The sequence below is a fragment of the Danio rerio genome, chromosome 24 (genome assembly GCF_049306965.1).
Source record: "Danio rerio strain Tuebingen ecotype United States chromosome 24, GRCz12tu, whole genome shotgun sequence".
Lineage (NCBI taxonomy): Eukaryota > Metazoa > Chordata > Actinopteri > Cypriniformes > Danionidae > Danio > Danio rerio.
This window is the reverse complement of record NC_133199.1, coordinates 38,410,001-38,425,880: the sequence shown is the minus strand read 5'-3', so window position 1 is coordinate 38,425,880 and position 15,880 is coordinate 38,410,001. Positions and strand designations below refer to the sequence as shown.

Sequence of the window (15,880 nt, the reverse complement as noted above, 5' to 3'; positions counted from 1 at the left end):
AAGGTACCAAAAAACGAACTGTACGTATCACGTTTTTTACTCTTTGCAAAGAGTTCCCAGCACGACAAAACAGTACCAAAAGGTGGAGCAAGGCGCGCAGCTGAACCCTGTTGGTTTACATAGAAGCGTCAAAACATGCTAAATTTTTCAAATAAGTTTTTTAATCAAACCATTGAATAACTAATAAATGGTTGTTTTAGAAGTGATTAAATTGGTTGATAACTGCAACTGGATGAGCAGAAAAGGTTTGTCTCATCATCATATATCAAATTTAAAAGCCTACAACTGCTTTGTTGATGGATAGTGTGTTTTTTCAAACAGCTTATCGAATCATAATATATAATATATTCATAATAATTGCATTGGTGGAGAGCTGCATTTGGCTAAATAGAAAGTTTTTTTTTCATATGTAAGTTTGTTGTTGTCGATGAATAGTTTAAGTTGTTTGTTTTCAAATAATTTTGCCGTATCTAGCTGTCCACATCAGCATCAACCAAATTTGCAGCTCACAAACCTAAAGCAAATCCTAAAATGAGCAGCGCTGATGTGTTTGTGTGTATCCAGCACTTTTATGATTGAGTCTCCTTTAATGACACTTTACCGCATACGTTAGTGTCATGACAGCCGCTTTCAATAATGGCGCAATCATTTTGGATGCTCTTTTGTATGTGAGAGGGAAATAAGATGTGTTGTTTCAGACGCTTATTATCCAATACAGCACTCAAAGTCGAATGGACGCCATGAGCTTGAGTCAGTCTAAAAACGAAAAGTTGTGCCTAGAAATGTCGGTTCATCCAAACATTTCAGTCAAGTCAATTTTATAGGAACACACACAGAAATCTCCAAGTGTTTTTCAAGCCCAAGCAATTCACTATGATGCAAATAATGTCTGTTTGTAAGGGCGTTGCGTGGCCCTTTGGTTGCTTATTATTTTTAAGTGTGTTTTTTTTTTTGTGAAATAATGATTAATCTTCCTATATTAGGTTATCTATTCAGCTTATATATATATATATATATATATATATATATATATATATATATATATATATATATATATATATATATATATATATATATATATATATATATATATATATGTGTGTGTATCTATATCTTTGCTGCTTGTTCAAAATACCAATTTAAAATGAGCTTAAACAACAAAATACTGGAGATTCTTATTTATTTTTCTGAATTTTTTGAGTTCAATCCACTTAAATTTGTTATGTTATCTTAATCGATTTGTGTTGGGATAACATACACTAAAAATGCTGGGTTCCACATAATTTGTTCATCTTGTTACAACACAAATTGATTAAGTTAACATAAAATTAATTTTAATTAAGTTAAAAAAATTTATTTTTTTGAGTGCATGATTGAACTGTGTGGAACCCCGTGTTTTAAATGTCTAGTTTAATATCTAATATTGAGCCTAAAATAGAGTCGACGCACTTAACTTGAATGATACACCATAGAAATGAAAAACAGAACCTGTAAATATCATTAATTTCCAAATTTCTGACATTTTGAATGAACACAATGCAATTTCCTACACTGTAAAAATTGCAGGGTTCCACAAAATTCCTACATCCTCCAAAATTCCTCCATCCTGCATTCCTAAATTACTATTAATTTATCTTGTTACTTTTTACAAATTTAAGTGGATTGAACATAAAACAATTCACTTGTCTCAATAAATACTCAAGAATTGTGTTGTTTACCCATTTTAAATAAGTAGTTTGAACAAGGGTGTCCGCAAGATCTTAAAAGGTCTTCATAAACAATATTTAAGGCCTTAAAAAGTCTTAAATTTACTGAAATATTGTGTTGTAGATATTAAATCATTTTAAACAGGTCTTAATTTTCCTATGTAATTGTAAAGCTACCCAATCAAACCAACAACCATTTAATCACCAACAACCCAGCTCAATTAAACTTGCATCAAAAGTTTTATATATTAGCTCAGGTTACCAAAATGGTTTAATTATGCTTTAAAATAACATACCTTACACGACTTTGTGAGGACACTGACCTGGACAGACGTTTGTGCATACATTTAGTGTAGTTTTTAAAACTTGTGTAAATAAATAAATATATATAAACAGGGCTCAACCATAAGGACTGCCCGATGGCCCGGGGCCAGCATGAGAGATGTTAAGGACAGTAGAGAGAATCGTTACTGGCCCAATCAGGCCACTGCTGCCTTGTCATCAAATTTTAATTTGCCTGCTACTGTTTGTCAATTATGTGCAAATACAGTCTTAGAATCGAGAAACAATTTCTGCTTTTAATTCTCAGAATGTTATGTTTTCTGTGAAGTCGTAAACATCATATTGCTTTTTGGTTCCTTTTATCTGATTGGTTGTTGTGAGCACGTTATTTTTTTCCTCAACCTGGTAAAAACCAGAACAGTGAAGAGACGGCAACACCAAATTATTAGGCTAAAAGAAAACGTCTGTTTAAAACTTTGTGGAAAAAGATATTTACATGGGTACAACACAACGAAAAAAATGACTTTTAAGTCAGCCACCTTTTGTTTAGCAATAAAATACCTGCACATTTTCCATACTGCTGTATTTTACTGCTAAATATTTGAACATTTAAAAAATATTTAAATTTTAGATTCAAAGACATTATTTTTGACACATTATTTAAAATATATGGCTAAAAAGTTGCTATTATTTATTTATTTATTTATTTATTTTGGTGGGGCCAGTGAAAATTTTGGCAGGGCAAGTAAAAATCTGAACTGCTGGTGCAGTCGGGCCAGTAGAAAATGTCCTTAGAACCCTTTGAACCCTGATATATATATATATATATATATATATATATATATATATATATATATATATATATATATATATATATATATATATATTTTTTTTTTTATGCCTCTTTTGACGCATTACTTAAAATATATGGCTATAAAAATATAAGGTATACTTATAATCCTTAATGTTTAGCCCTGCTAAGTCTGACATTTCATTCTTGATGGTTTTAAACAGTCAAATTTGACTTGTTGAGACCTGCAGAACCCATATGAGCAAGCAACAGATTTTTTGAGTGTCTTTCCAAGCCGCAGATATTGAGGTGGTGTTATGCGAGTCTAGTAAGGGCGTTTGTAGCCGTTTGGCTTTGACCTGAACAGCAGATGATCAGCAGCCCCTCCGCCTGACCCTCTCCCACATTAGCATGGACGCTTCATTATCTCCGCACTTGTATATAATGGCAGCGGCGGCTCGGAGGGTCAGGCCTCGCTGCACGGCTCATCAGCCGTCTGACAGCGCTCGGCGAGATGAGCAGAAATCATCAGCACCCCCTGCTAATCCATCGCCTCTACTTAACACCACAACCTCAGGCCTCCCTTCGCCAGGACCCGCACACTTAGACTAATAGCGGCAGAGCTTGGGAAATGGGAAAGGAGATTTAGGTGCTTTTTTCCGAGGATGATTCAGTAATGATTTGACCGTTTGGACGTACGTGTGCAACAAAACAGGCAAGGCATATAATGATCCTGATAGAATTATACACTGGCTGCTTAGTGAAGCATTTAAATACTAGCCTTGGCAGCAAACAAACTATAAATATCGATGGAAAGAGTATATACTTTATTCATTAATTACATCATATCTAATTCAGAAAATTATAGATTATTACATCTAAGTACATCTTAATAAACAATGTTTAATAGTATAATATTCATTTCATGTTAAAATACATATACTGGCACTGGCAACAAACAAAATATTCAAGTATATATATATATATATATACTTATATATACTATATATACAAGTATATATATATATATATATACTTATATATATATATATATAATAGTGGATCAATTTCTGGATTATTTGGATGTAATTAATGAATAAAGCATATATCTCTTTATAAGTTTGTGAATATCTAATGTTAAATATTATACAATTAGTTTCATGTTAAAAATACTATAAACTACTAACTTTAAAAATAGATAAAGGTTTATACTTTATTCATTAATTACATCATATCTAATTCAGAAAATCATAGATTATTACATCCAAGTACATTTTAATTGGCAATGTTAAATATTATATAATTAATTTCATGTTAAAATACATAGACTGGCACTGGCAACAAACAAAATATTCAAGTATATATAGATTAAAAGGAAGTGTTTTCTGAGTTATGAAGATGTAATTAATGAATAAAGCATATATCTCTTTACAAGTATGTTAATATGTAGTGTTAAATATTATACTATTAGTTTCGTGTTAAAAATAGGCAAGGCAAGTTTATTTATATAGCACATTTCATACACAGTAGCAATTCAAATTGCTTTACATAAGCAAGAATAAAAGAGACAAGTATAAAAAGAATAAAAATAAATAATAAAAATGATTAAAAAATACTATATTAAAAAAATACTAAAACACCATAAAATACTTTTTTTTAAATAGATAAAGGTTTATATTTTATTCATTAATTACATCATTTCTAATTCAGAAAATTATAGATTATTACATTTAAGTACATCTTAATAAGCAATGTTAATAACCATTAAGTTCAGGTTAAAATACATATACTGGCAACAGACTATTATTAACAGACTATATATTTTTTCGAACAAACCATCATTGTACAATAACTTGCCTAATTACCCTAACCTGCCTAGTTAACCTAATTAACCTAGATAAGCCTTTAAATGTCACTTTAAGCTGTATAGAAGTGTCTTGAAAAATATCTAGTCAAATATTATTTACTGTCATCATGACAAAGATGAAATAAATCAGTTATTAGAAATGAGTTATTAAAACTATTATGATTAGAAATATGCTGAAGAAATCTTCTCTCCATTGAACAGAAAGTAGGGAAAAAATAAACAGGGTGGCTAATAATTTAGGGGGCTAATAATTCTGACTTCAACTGTAAGGCACTCAATATAAAGCTGGTCCCAATGCCTACGTGCAATATTGATAATTAACATGATTTGTATTTATTATATGTATATATATTACTTTAAAACGGAGTTGTATGCCTAATTTACCTAAGATTTTAGATGAATATAAGTCTATAGTATTCAGTAATAATGTCTGTTTCCGAACAGGTTTCCACACACTTCCCTGCCTATCAAACCCAAACCTGCATCTCTGATTAAACCGCAACTACCCAAACAACCATTCTGAAACTGTCCCGTAAACTTCTGAATGAGTGTTTGTGAGATGTTTATCCCACCGCCGTCTCTTGGTCACCTCTAACTCTGCGTCTTACTCTGTGTATGTGTGTGTGTGTAAGTGTGTGAAGTGGCAGGAGATCTCATGTACATTCTGTGCCCCGCGCTCTCCTCTGATTTTCTCCACATTGTAATTGCATTATCCCCTTTTTTATGCAGAATTGTTCTCTGGGGACTAATTGATGGAGACATGTTTAATTCATCAATCATTAGCATCAAATTTGACAATTAGTGATGATTGTTGAATTCTTGATGGAGATGAGGCATGGTTAGGGGCTTATTTTGTCTTTTTTTTTTTCTCGCACCAGACAAGACGAAGAGAGCAAAACACAACCATAAATAACAAGAGTGTGACACTATGTCTTTAAGGGCTTGTTTTGGGGCGAGAGACTATTGGACTGCCGTTTCGTTTAGTCGATAACGAACTTGTCCACTTTAGATCTGAATCAAAATGTATTCTGGCTAAAGTGACTTATTTTCTTGCTTCCCAAGGTGCAGCGATGCTAGCTTTTATTCATTTAACTGATATAGTTATAGATCTAAGTCTACAGTGTTGGGGGATAATCAGTTATATCATGTTTAAATACATTGCCGCAGGTTTTCCTGAGCATTAAAGGAGCCGAATTGATCCTCTAATAGCTTTATGTACACACGGTTCATAAGCAATTTGCGCTGTAACAATAATTACATCTTCTGCAGGATGCCAATATCGTACAGCATTGATCCGAGTAATAGCGGCGCCTGATTTAATTCCACCGCATTGGTGAGGGATCTAGTCAGGGGAAATATTATGACAGAATTAATAAAATCTTCTCTTCTACAATACTGTGGTGATTACATGTCTCCGAACAGACAAATAAAAAGGATAACCCTCTCTTCTTTCAATTACTCACGAATTACTACTGATTGTGTCAAGGCTGTTGCCAGGCGCTAAAGTAAACTGCGAAGAACAGACTCTTGTTAGCCTAATGCGTCCTAACCATTAGCGAGAGTAATAAGTGTATCAAATTCACATAATCATGTCTAATTAGTATCAGTAATTATCTTGTTGGGTGCGAGAATATTAATCTTGCGGTCCCCATAGGGGAAGGGCGTCTCTTGCAGGGAGAGAGCGATAGAGCTTCAACCTCACGCTGTGGAGTACTTGCTAAATTAGCATGCTCCAAATCAGCGCTGCGGAGGGAGGGGAGAGAAGGAAACGTGTCGGAGAAAAAAGGCAAAATTGCATAAAGCGAAGAACAACAGAGAAAAGTTTAGTCCCACTGTGAAAGGCATTAGAGCCTAGTAAATAAAATATCAATGTTTTCTGTGTACTTTTTGAGTTTTGGCTAGAGTTAGCGCATTGGGAGGTTTGTTGACGTGCGTGAGGGTAAAAGTTTTGAGATGCACATTGCATTAGGACTTAAGAAATCATTCTACATTAGCAGATTTGATCGTATCGCAGACAAAAGGATTCTTTAAAGCCTCAGGAACAGCTGAAGCGAGATCATAAAACGGCACATTACAAAATCTCACTTTAGTAAAATGGAATGCAATACGATAGTCGTTTAGCGCCACAGTATACATTTACATTGTTAAATTTTGTAGGCTTTTCCATTTGGTAGACATTCCATTCAAGGTGTATGTTTTATGAATTCATACATTGCCAGGGAATCAAACCCATGACCTCTACGTGCACTCTAAAAAACGTTGAGTTATTGATTTAACCCAATGGTTGAGTTAAACATATTTGGTGCTTTGTAGGGTTATTTTTAACCTTTATTGGGTTATTTATTAATAATTCAACCAGTTGAGTTAAATATTTGGTGCTTTGTTGGGTTATTTTTAACCTTTATTTTGGTATTTATTTAATAACTCAACCAGTTGAGTTAAATATTTGGTGCTTTGTTGGGTTATTTTTAACCTTTATCGGGTTATTTATTAATAACTCAACCAGTTGAGTTAAATATTTGGTGCTTTGTTGGGTTATTTTTAACCTTTATCTTGGTATTTATTAATAACTCAACCAGTTGAGTTAAATATTTGGTGCTTTGTTTGGTTATTTTTAACCTTTATCGGGTTATTTATTAATAACTTAACCAGTTGAGTTAAATATTTGGTGCTTTGTTGGGTTATTTTTAACCTTTATCGGGTTATTTATTAATAACTCAACCAGTTGAGTTAAATATTTGGTGCTTTGTTGGGTTATTTTTAACCTTTATCTTGGTATTCATTTAATAACTCAACCAGTTGAGTTAAATATTTGGTGCTTTGTTGGGATATTTTGAACCTTTATCGGGTTATTTATTAATAACTCAACCAGTTGAGTTAAATATTTGGTGCTTTGTTGGGTTATTTTTAACCTTTATTTCTGTATTTATTTAATAACTCAACCAGTTGGGTTAAAAAATTGAACTCTGATCAACTGATTTAGCTGACACAAAATAGCTCTTTTATTCGTGCAAAATGTTTTTTTTTTTTTGCGTTATAAAGTTTATTTAAGCTGTCACGCAATAATTTTGTTGTTATTTTTTAACAAATCACCTCCATGTCATGGTTTTTATATCCGTTTTACCATCCAAGACCATCGTTTCAAATGTATTGAACATTGTGGACACTGAGTGAAGCCTGCTGCAGCTGCTGGACAGCCTCTACAGCACACAGAGCTCCATATTCTGCTCATGATTTTCTGCTTGCACAGTTTATAACTGTCTGCACTTTGTTCTTCATTGTTTGGGATTCTTGATTTATTTTAACAAAAGTGTCTGGAACTTAAATGTAATAGAAATAAAGCATTTTAAATATTTTTGTATGTTATTTATTTACCTAGCCATAATTATAAAACCAATAGTAGTAATATTAATAGTAGCAATAGTAATACCAGAATGGAAAAAATAACATTTAATCAACATAAACCAATGCATTGGGTTAAATTATATAACTCAGTGCATTGGGTTAAAATAACACATAGTTGGGAAAGTGCTATAATAACCTGTAGTTGGTTTATATGTTGGGGTATTTTAAACCCAACTATTTTAACAGAGTGTAAGGTATGCTTTATTATACAATGTTTTGCTGTGATTCAAAAAGTAGAGGATTGATTCGATAGGTTTGATTTCTGTAAGGTCCCTATCTTTCTTTAAAGCCAAAACAACTTGCATTTCATTAAGAGCCTGAGAATTAAACCTACTCTGTTAAAATAGTTGGGTTAAAATACCTCAATGTTTTTTAGAGTGTATGACTTTGCAAGGAATAAAAAATCATTAAACAGCCCTCACAAGGGCTTTATTTTAACATTCTAAATGCAAAATCTAAAGAGCATTGCGCAAAAGCATTAAGGATGTGTCCAAATCCACTTTTGCTATTTTAAAAACAGAAAAAAACAGTTAACAGAAAACAGTTAAACTGACATCTGCAGCTCAAGGTTAAAGAATAAGCCTCCTCCATTCGGCCTCTTTAATTTCTATTTACTTACTTTTACTCTTTACTCCTTTACTTTTGTGGATAAGGAAACGGTGTTGTACTCACTCCACTGAAGACATCCATTAGCCTACATAATTAATTTCATTGGTTAAGTGCAAAGATTTGTTTCTAAACTATTTCCAAATTCTGTTCTAATTTCAGCAAACGAACAAATGAACAATAATAACATAGTGTGGTCAAAAAACTGAGTTATAACCAAACACACTGTTCTTATGGCCCATATGATGATGCATACATCTCCAAAACTCGACAGTCAGATAAATCTAAACTTTTCTTTATTAAAACAAATGTTAATATGCATATAATAAATAATACAAATTAACAATATACAACAACAGGATTGTCATGAATAAACTGAAAAAGCCCCAGAGTTGAAGAAGACATAGTTTTTTTTTAAATATTTCTGAAGAAAATAATAATTAACTTTTTTTTTTTTTTTAATTTGTACAGATATTTCTGTACATCCTTTGTGTATTAAGCAATGTGTAAGTGTTTGGACCTGTATAGGAGCAAAACTAATGCGCTCTGTGCTGGACTTTAGACCAGCTTTTAGTTGGTCAATGGCACTGTCTATTTCAGTTCCTAAAAATAGCACCCCGCCAGCAATGCACCTAAACGCATCCTTTTCATGCCAGCACACTCATGAGTCCACAAAGGGGCGCAAATGGATTTGCTATTTAAGCAATGTGACACAAAAATTGCAACAAATCGTGCCATACATGTCTTGCACCTTATTCTGCCGGATGTTATAAGTTATAATGTAGCACAAGTTCATAGTCATTCTGTTTGATTGTATGCATCTCCATTTACTTAGATTTGATAAATACACTTCTATGTAACGTGCTGCATTCAAGTTGTGTACCAAGACATATGTTTTATTTGTTTTGGCATGCCTTGGGAATCAAACTCATGACCTTCAAACAGCGCTAGCAATGGCAAGGTCATAGGTTCAGTTCTAAGAAAAAGCAAGAACTGGTAAAATTCATATATATATATATATACCTTGAATTCATTCTGTTACTGTCTGATGCTGCACGATTCTCATCTTTCTTTAAATGCCTCTGGAACAGCAGAAGTGGGGGCAAATCATAAAACAGCACTTTGCAAAATGTAATTTTAGTAATGCGATGCTTTTTAAACATTTTAGTAAGAGTAGGCTAAAGGCAATATAAAACCAATTTGTAAAGAAACGAGTGGAAGAAAGCGCAAACAAGCTTAAAGAAGAAACCAATCATTACTCCGATATCTAAGCCTGACCTTGAACCTCGAATGCGGAGTTTTAAATATTAGCCTTCGCCTATGTCATGCAGGGAGCCTGTTTTTCAGAAACAGGAGGAAAGGACCCCATGCGACCCGACCCGGCCGTGAATTGGCGCCCTACTCAGGGCACCACTGATTGAAGCCAGGGAGGCCGTCAGCACAGCCGCCACCGCCGGGAGAGATGGATGTGTCAGGCGGAGAGTGGGGGAGAGCTAATTACCGTTCCGAGTGTATCTTGTTAATTAAGGGCTAATTAGTGGCAGAAACGCAGAGGGAGCAGGGTAGGGAGACGGGGTGAGGCGCTGACTGCTCATGTAGCACTGAGAAAAACCAATGCGCTGACAAGATAGAAATGCATGCAGTGTGTACCGGGACTTGTTTTAGTCCCGCCTATTCATTGGTACTCTATGATTCTCGTTTTGTGATTAGCAAAAGTAGAATAAGTTAATAAATAAAGAAAATTTTTTGTATTTAATTGCTATGGGGTGTTAAGTACTAAAAGTACTTGTAATTTTGTTAAGTATAATTTGCACACTAACTTAAGTAACTATGGCGCTTTTGGCACTAATAGTTTGTCTGAGGTTTATTAATTGTAAAAATACAATTAATTAACTATGATAATTTCCTGAAATGGCTTGGTAAATGATTAGTTGTATATCACTGAAGTATTGTACCGCACAATGAAATCCATGTATCGTGCAGACACTAATATTATTGACTTACTGGTTTAAGTTCCTAGAAAAAGCGGCAACTGATAAAATGTCTATCTCTTATTCAATGTAGTCACCTGCTGGTTGATATTGGACGGTTGTCATCTTGTCGGTAGGGCTAGGTGATGAAATCGCAAAACACAATTAGACATTTCCTTCGAAAGACAGAGGACACTTTTGTGAGGACAATCCAAATATATGGAACAAAATCAATGCCTAAAGTCTTGAATTAAAAAGCTTGTTGAATATCACAAACTGAAAAAATAATACACCGTATTAACAAGTTCTTGCATTTTAATGACTTGAATTCCTGTGTTTGTATTTTTAGGTCCTGAAATTTAACATATCTGTTTATTTAAGCTTTGAATATTTCAACGAAAAATATTTCAAACACGTTTTCATACTTAAAAATTCAATATTTCATATTCAATTTTCAGATTTCACTTACAAAATATTCAATACCCTTTAAAAATACGATGTATAATATTCAAAAGGTAATTTTCAGTTCATTTTATTTCAGTTCAAATATTCGCTTCCATAAATTCAGTGGATCAAATTCGACTGTTAAAATTCAACATTACATCCGGGAACTGCAGGAGAAGCAATAGATTGAAGATCGCCAGCTGCTCTAGCTTTCACCAGCAGGTGGAGATGGAATGTAAGATTTTTAACCCAGTAAACAGGCGAGAAAAAGGCTATTAAAGGCACAAAAGTAGCATTTAATATTAATATCAATGCCTTGGACATTATAAATGATAAAAAGTATGAGTAAAATGAGTAAATGAGGTTTTAGTCATCTATATTTGCCCTTATGTAACGGAAGCCAGCTGGTGATCGCGTAAAGCTCACTCCTCGGATCCAGGGACAGACGTTGTTCTGCAATCTTATCGGAGCTCGTCTCCCATGCCGGCTCGCTCCCTGCTCGGACCGGTGCAGTTACTTGCACATAAACCGTCTTTTGATGAATATGATGTTACACATTGTCTATCTTTATTGACTCTTTCTTCCATAGACGCGAAGTATTATATTGACAGCTAAAGAATATAAACGTAAGAGAAACAGGAGAGGAAATAGGCTATAATAATAATAATACAACATAGATAAACATTGACAGGGCTATGAACAATTACGAACAAAGATATTCAAAACCAGAGAGATTTTATGAGAATGTCACACAAAACAGTTTGCTTGGAACTGTTAAACAGTGTTCAGGTATGATTTAAGGTTGGTTATGGATGGGGCGTCTAATTTAAAATAATTTAACATAACGTGCGAATGCATTAAAGGAGCGTCTTCAGTTATTATTTAAACGCAGCTATGTCAGGATTGGGATAGGTTATATAATTTCATTATTTAAATTATGATTGTTAATATTAATATTTTATGACATGTATTTGGGCTATTGCGCTTAAATAAGTCATCCGTGATTCTAAATTAATATTTCTATTTATCCTTTGTAGCTATCACTTTGATACCGTCTTTCTCTTCTTTTTTTCTATTTTTTGTGGTTCTGCCACGGTTACGTTTGCAAAATGTCTTTAGTTTGTCCAGAATATTGCTTTTCCACTAAAATAGAGACGAAGCAGAAGGAAAATGAATGAATTGATGAATGAATGAAATGATTAACGTTTTTATGCATGTGCGGTGTGGCTTGCACACGACAAAGACGAACGAGTGGCCGCGAGCTCCGGTAGCCGGTCAGAGCCAGCACCGCATATCAAACTGGTTAAGAGATGCTGGATGGCTGCCAATATATGATAGGAATTCTTCCAAAGTTTCAGATGATATCTGGGCTTGTGCATAATAATGTAAAATAAAAGTGAAAGTCATGACATTTGGCCAAGCATAATAGCCTACAAGAGTGTTTCGATTATTATCATGACATGTCATGCTTGGGCTTATATGAATAACACCTCGCTGTTTACCATTTCCGAAAGTGGAGCTGACGTCGGCGCGAAATTGCTTGTACAATTGTAAAAAGAGTGATGAATATTAATGGATTTCTTATATCTGTCATTTCTGATAATATAATTGATTTAACTAGTGTGAGAGTATCCAACATTCATTTAGCAAAAATGCATCCAGAATCCTAAACCAATAACTTTGTCAAGCAAAAATTACGATTTTATAGGCTACTGATTTTTTTTAAACAAGAAAAAAGAAACTATTAGCTACCCTAGCAATTGTTTATTTAAATATGATCATCTCAAAATATAAAATAAAAAAATAATGGTTTGACTTTGTGAAATCATAAAACACACTTGCAGAAAAGAGTTAATAGAATAAATGAGCAAATACATTCTCTCCAGTAGATGGCGATTACAGCTCAGTAATAATCCCATGATTTGCAGAAACCACTCAACCACGCATTCTAAACATTAATCTTATGAAACTAGCTGAAGTGACAACTATATTAAATTTAAACCAGTTTAAACAAGTTTATATGTTTAATAACTGCAAAAAAGATCAACATTGCTAATCATAAAATACAAACGGTTGCTGAAAAGTTATAAATAATGGTTTTCTCATTTAATATTGAAAACAAATTAAAGTCAGCAATAGCCCAAATACATGTCATAAAATATTAATATTAACAATCATAATTTAAATAATGAAATTATATAACCTATCCCAATCCTGACATTCTGTGACATTCTCATAAAATCTCTCTGGTTTTGAATATCTTTGTTCGTAATTGTTCTTAGCCCTGTCAATGTTTATCTATTTTGTATTATTATAATATTTCCTTTCCTGTTTCTCTTACGTTTATATTCTTTAGCTGTCAATATAATACTTCGCGTCTATGGAAGAAAGAGTCAATAAAGATAGACAATGTGTAACATCATATTCATCAAAAGACGGTTTATGTGCAAGTAACTGCACCGGTCCGAGCAGGGAGCGAGCCGGCATGGGAGACGAGCTCCGATAAGATTGCAGAACAACGTCTGTCCCTGGATCCGAGGAGTGAGCTTTACGCGATCACCAGCTGGCTTCCGTTACATAAGGGCAAATATAGATGACTAAAACCTCATTTACTCATTTTACTCATACTTTTTATCATTTATAATGTCCAAGGCATTGATATTAATATTAAATGCTACTTTTGTGCCTTTAATAGCCTTTTTCTCGCCTGTTTACTGGGTTAAAAATCTTACATTCCATCTCCACCTGCTGGTGAAAGCTAGAGCAGCTGGCGATCTTCAATCTGCAATCTATTGCTTCTCCTGCAGTTCCCGGATGTAATGTTGAATTTTAACAGTCGAATTTGATCCACTGAATTTATGGAAGCGAATATTTGAACTGAAATAAAATGAACTGAAAATTACCTTTTGAATATTATACATCGCATTTTTAAAGGGTATTGAATATTTTGTAAGTGAAATCTGAAAATTGAATATGAATTATTGAATTTTTAAGTATGAAAACGTGTTTGAAATATTTTTCGTTGAAATATTCAAAGCTTAAATATACAGATATGTTAAATTTCAGGACCTAAAAATACAAACACAGGAATTCAAGTCATTAAAATGCAAGAACTTGTTAATACGGTGTATTATTTTTTTTCAGTTTGTGATATTCAACAAGCTTTTTAATTCAAGACTTTAGGCACTGATTTTGTTCCATACAAATACCCACGAAAAAGAAACCCAGGAAATCTATATATAGGTTTATGAATAAGCCAAGAGATTTCCAATAGTATCTGGATGCAGCCTTTGTGATGCAAGCTGAGATTGCATCACTCAGCGATGCAATGTCAGACACAATGCACTCAAATGTAACGAGTGATGTCACTGTGAGGGGTAGGGTTAGGGGTGTGGTTAGGTAAGCCCATTAAAAAGCATTGGATGCAGCCCAGATTGCACTGCACCAGGTCTGCATCCAGACCCCTCTCAAGATTTCAAAACATATTTCATTGATTAAACTTGACTAATAACAGGGTTTCCGCAAGGTCTTAAAAAGTGGAACATTTAAAAATGACAATTTTTAGGCCTTAAAAAGTCTTAAATTTTCTGTTCTAGGTCTTAAATATTTTTGCACTGAAAAAAGTGTTGCATGCAGAACTGTTGCAAACAATTTATTTGTGTTAAATATAAACAAACAAATTAAGTTTAAAAATGTTCAACTTAATTTGTTTGTTTAAATTCAACACATCTAAATTGTTTTCAACCACCTTACATAAAAAAAAATTGAGTAAATCCAAGGAGTCATCTCTGAATAATTTTTTTCAGTGCAGGTCTTATTTTTCCGATGTCCGTGTAACGCTACATCTAATGCTCATTTAAATTCTTTGTTGTTGTTGCTTGGTTTTCATGGTGTTGTAGTTCTTTATTTCACTAGTCCAAATGTAATTTGCAGTATTACAACTACAAATGAAACCAACATGCAATAGCCAATCAGCTTTCTGTTATTGCGGAGGTTTGCTTTGGGTACGCGCAACATTATCATTAATTTTTGAGACTTTTCATTTGAGTTGAATATGTAACACTTTGAAGAGATTTTGTTTGAAACAGGTACGACTGTACGGACTGCTTTATGATGCGTCCATGCGTGATCATAGGGAAAACCAGATGAACAATAATTTTTAGCTAGAAATTGCAACAGCAGTGGGAAAGCAAGAAAGTTTTTGTTAATAAGTTTGGAAAAACCTGAGGAATAAGTTTGTTAAAGGCAAAAGAGGTCATGGCAAAAGTGACCTAGGTACACAATTACAGAAATATGTTTTTCCACCATTTCTAGGTTTTACACTGATGTATATATAACAGTTTTGAATAAAAACAATTTAATAGTTACAAAACTTTAAATAAGAAACTAATTATTTCTTTAATGACTGGAAAAGAGTATTTGAGCATGAGTATCGGTTTACAATAAACTGATGGCCTGTTTTTCTAGGCTTTATTGGTGATCATGATCAGGATTGTTGGACTATTATTGCTGGACTATTATAGCTGATAGAGGACAGAAACTAACCAGACAGTAATGTGTAAATTGTTAAGTGGGCAAAATAAATAAAAATAATTAAAAAATGTCTGTATTTTTAAGTAGGTGTACTTTTTTTTATATAATAAAAAATTATTTTTATAGAGCAACCCATGATTTGTAGTCATTAATATTTAACTTTAATAGGTAGAACTGTCCGAGATATGAACAAAAGCAAGTGATGCATCAAAGTTTGATTTGAAAAATCGTGAATGGATATAAAAATCCTTATAATGATTATGATAGATTATAAAAG

At 33.2% G+C, this 15,880-nt stretch overlaps 1 protein-coding gene across 4 annotated transcripts in view; it reads left to right on the top strand.

Moving 5' to 3' along the window:
* Positions 1 to 15,880, top strand: part of agap3 (ArfGAP with GTPase domain, ankyrin repeat and PH domain 3) — a 985,397-nt gene that overhangs the window by 237,490 nt on the left and 732,027 nt on the right. The window lies entirely within an intron of this gene.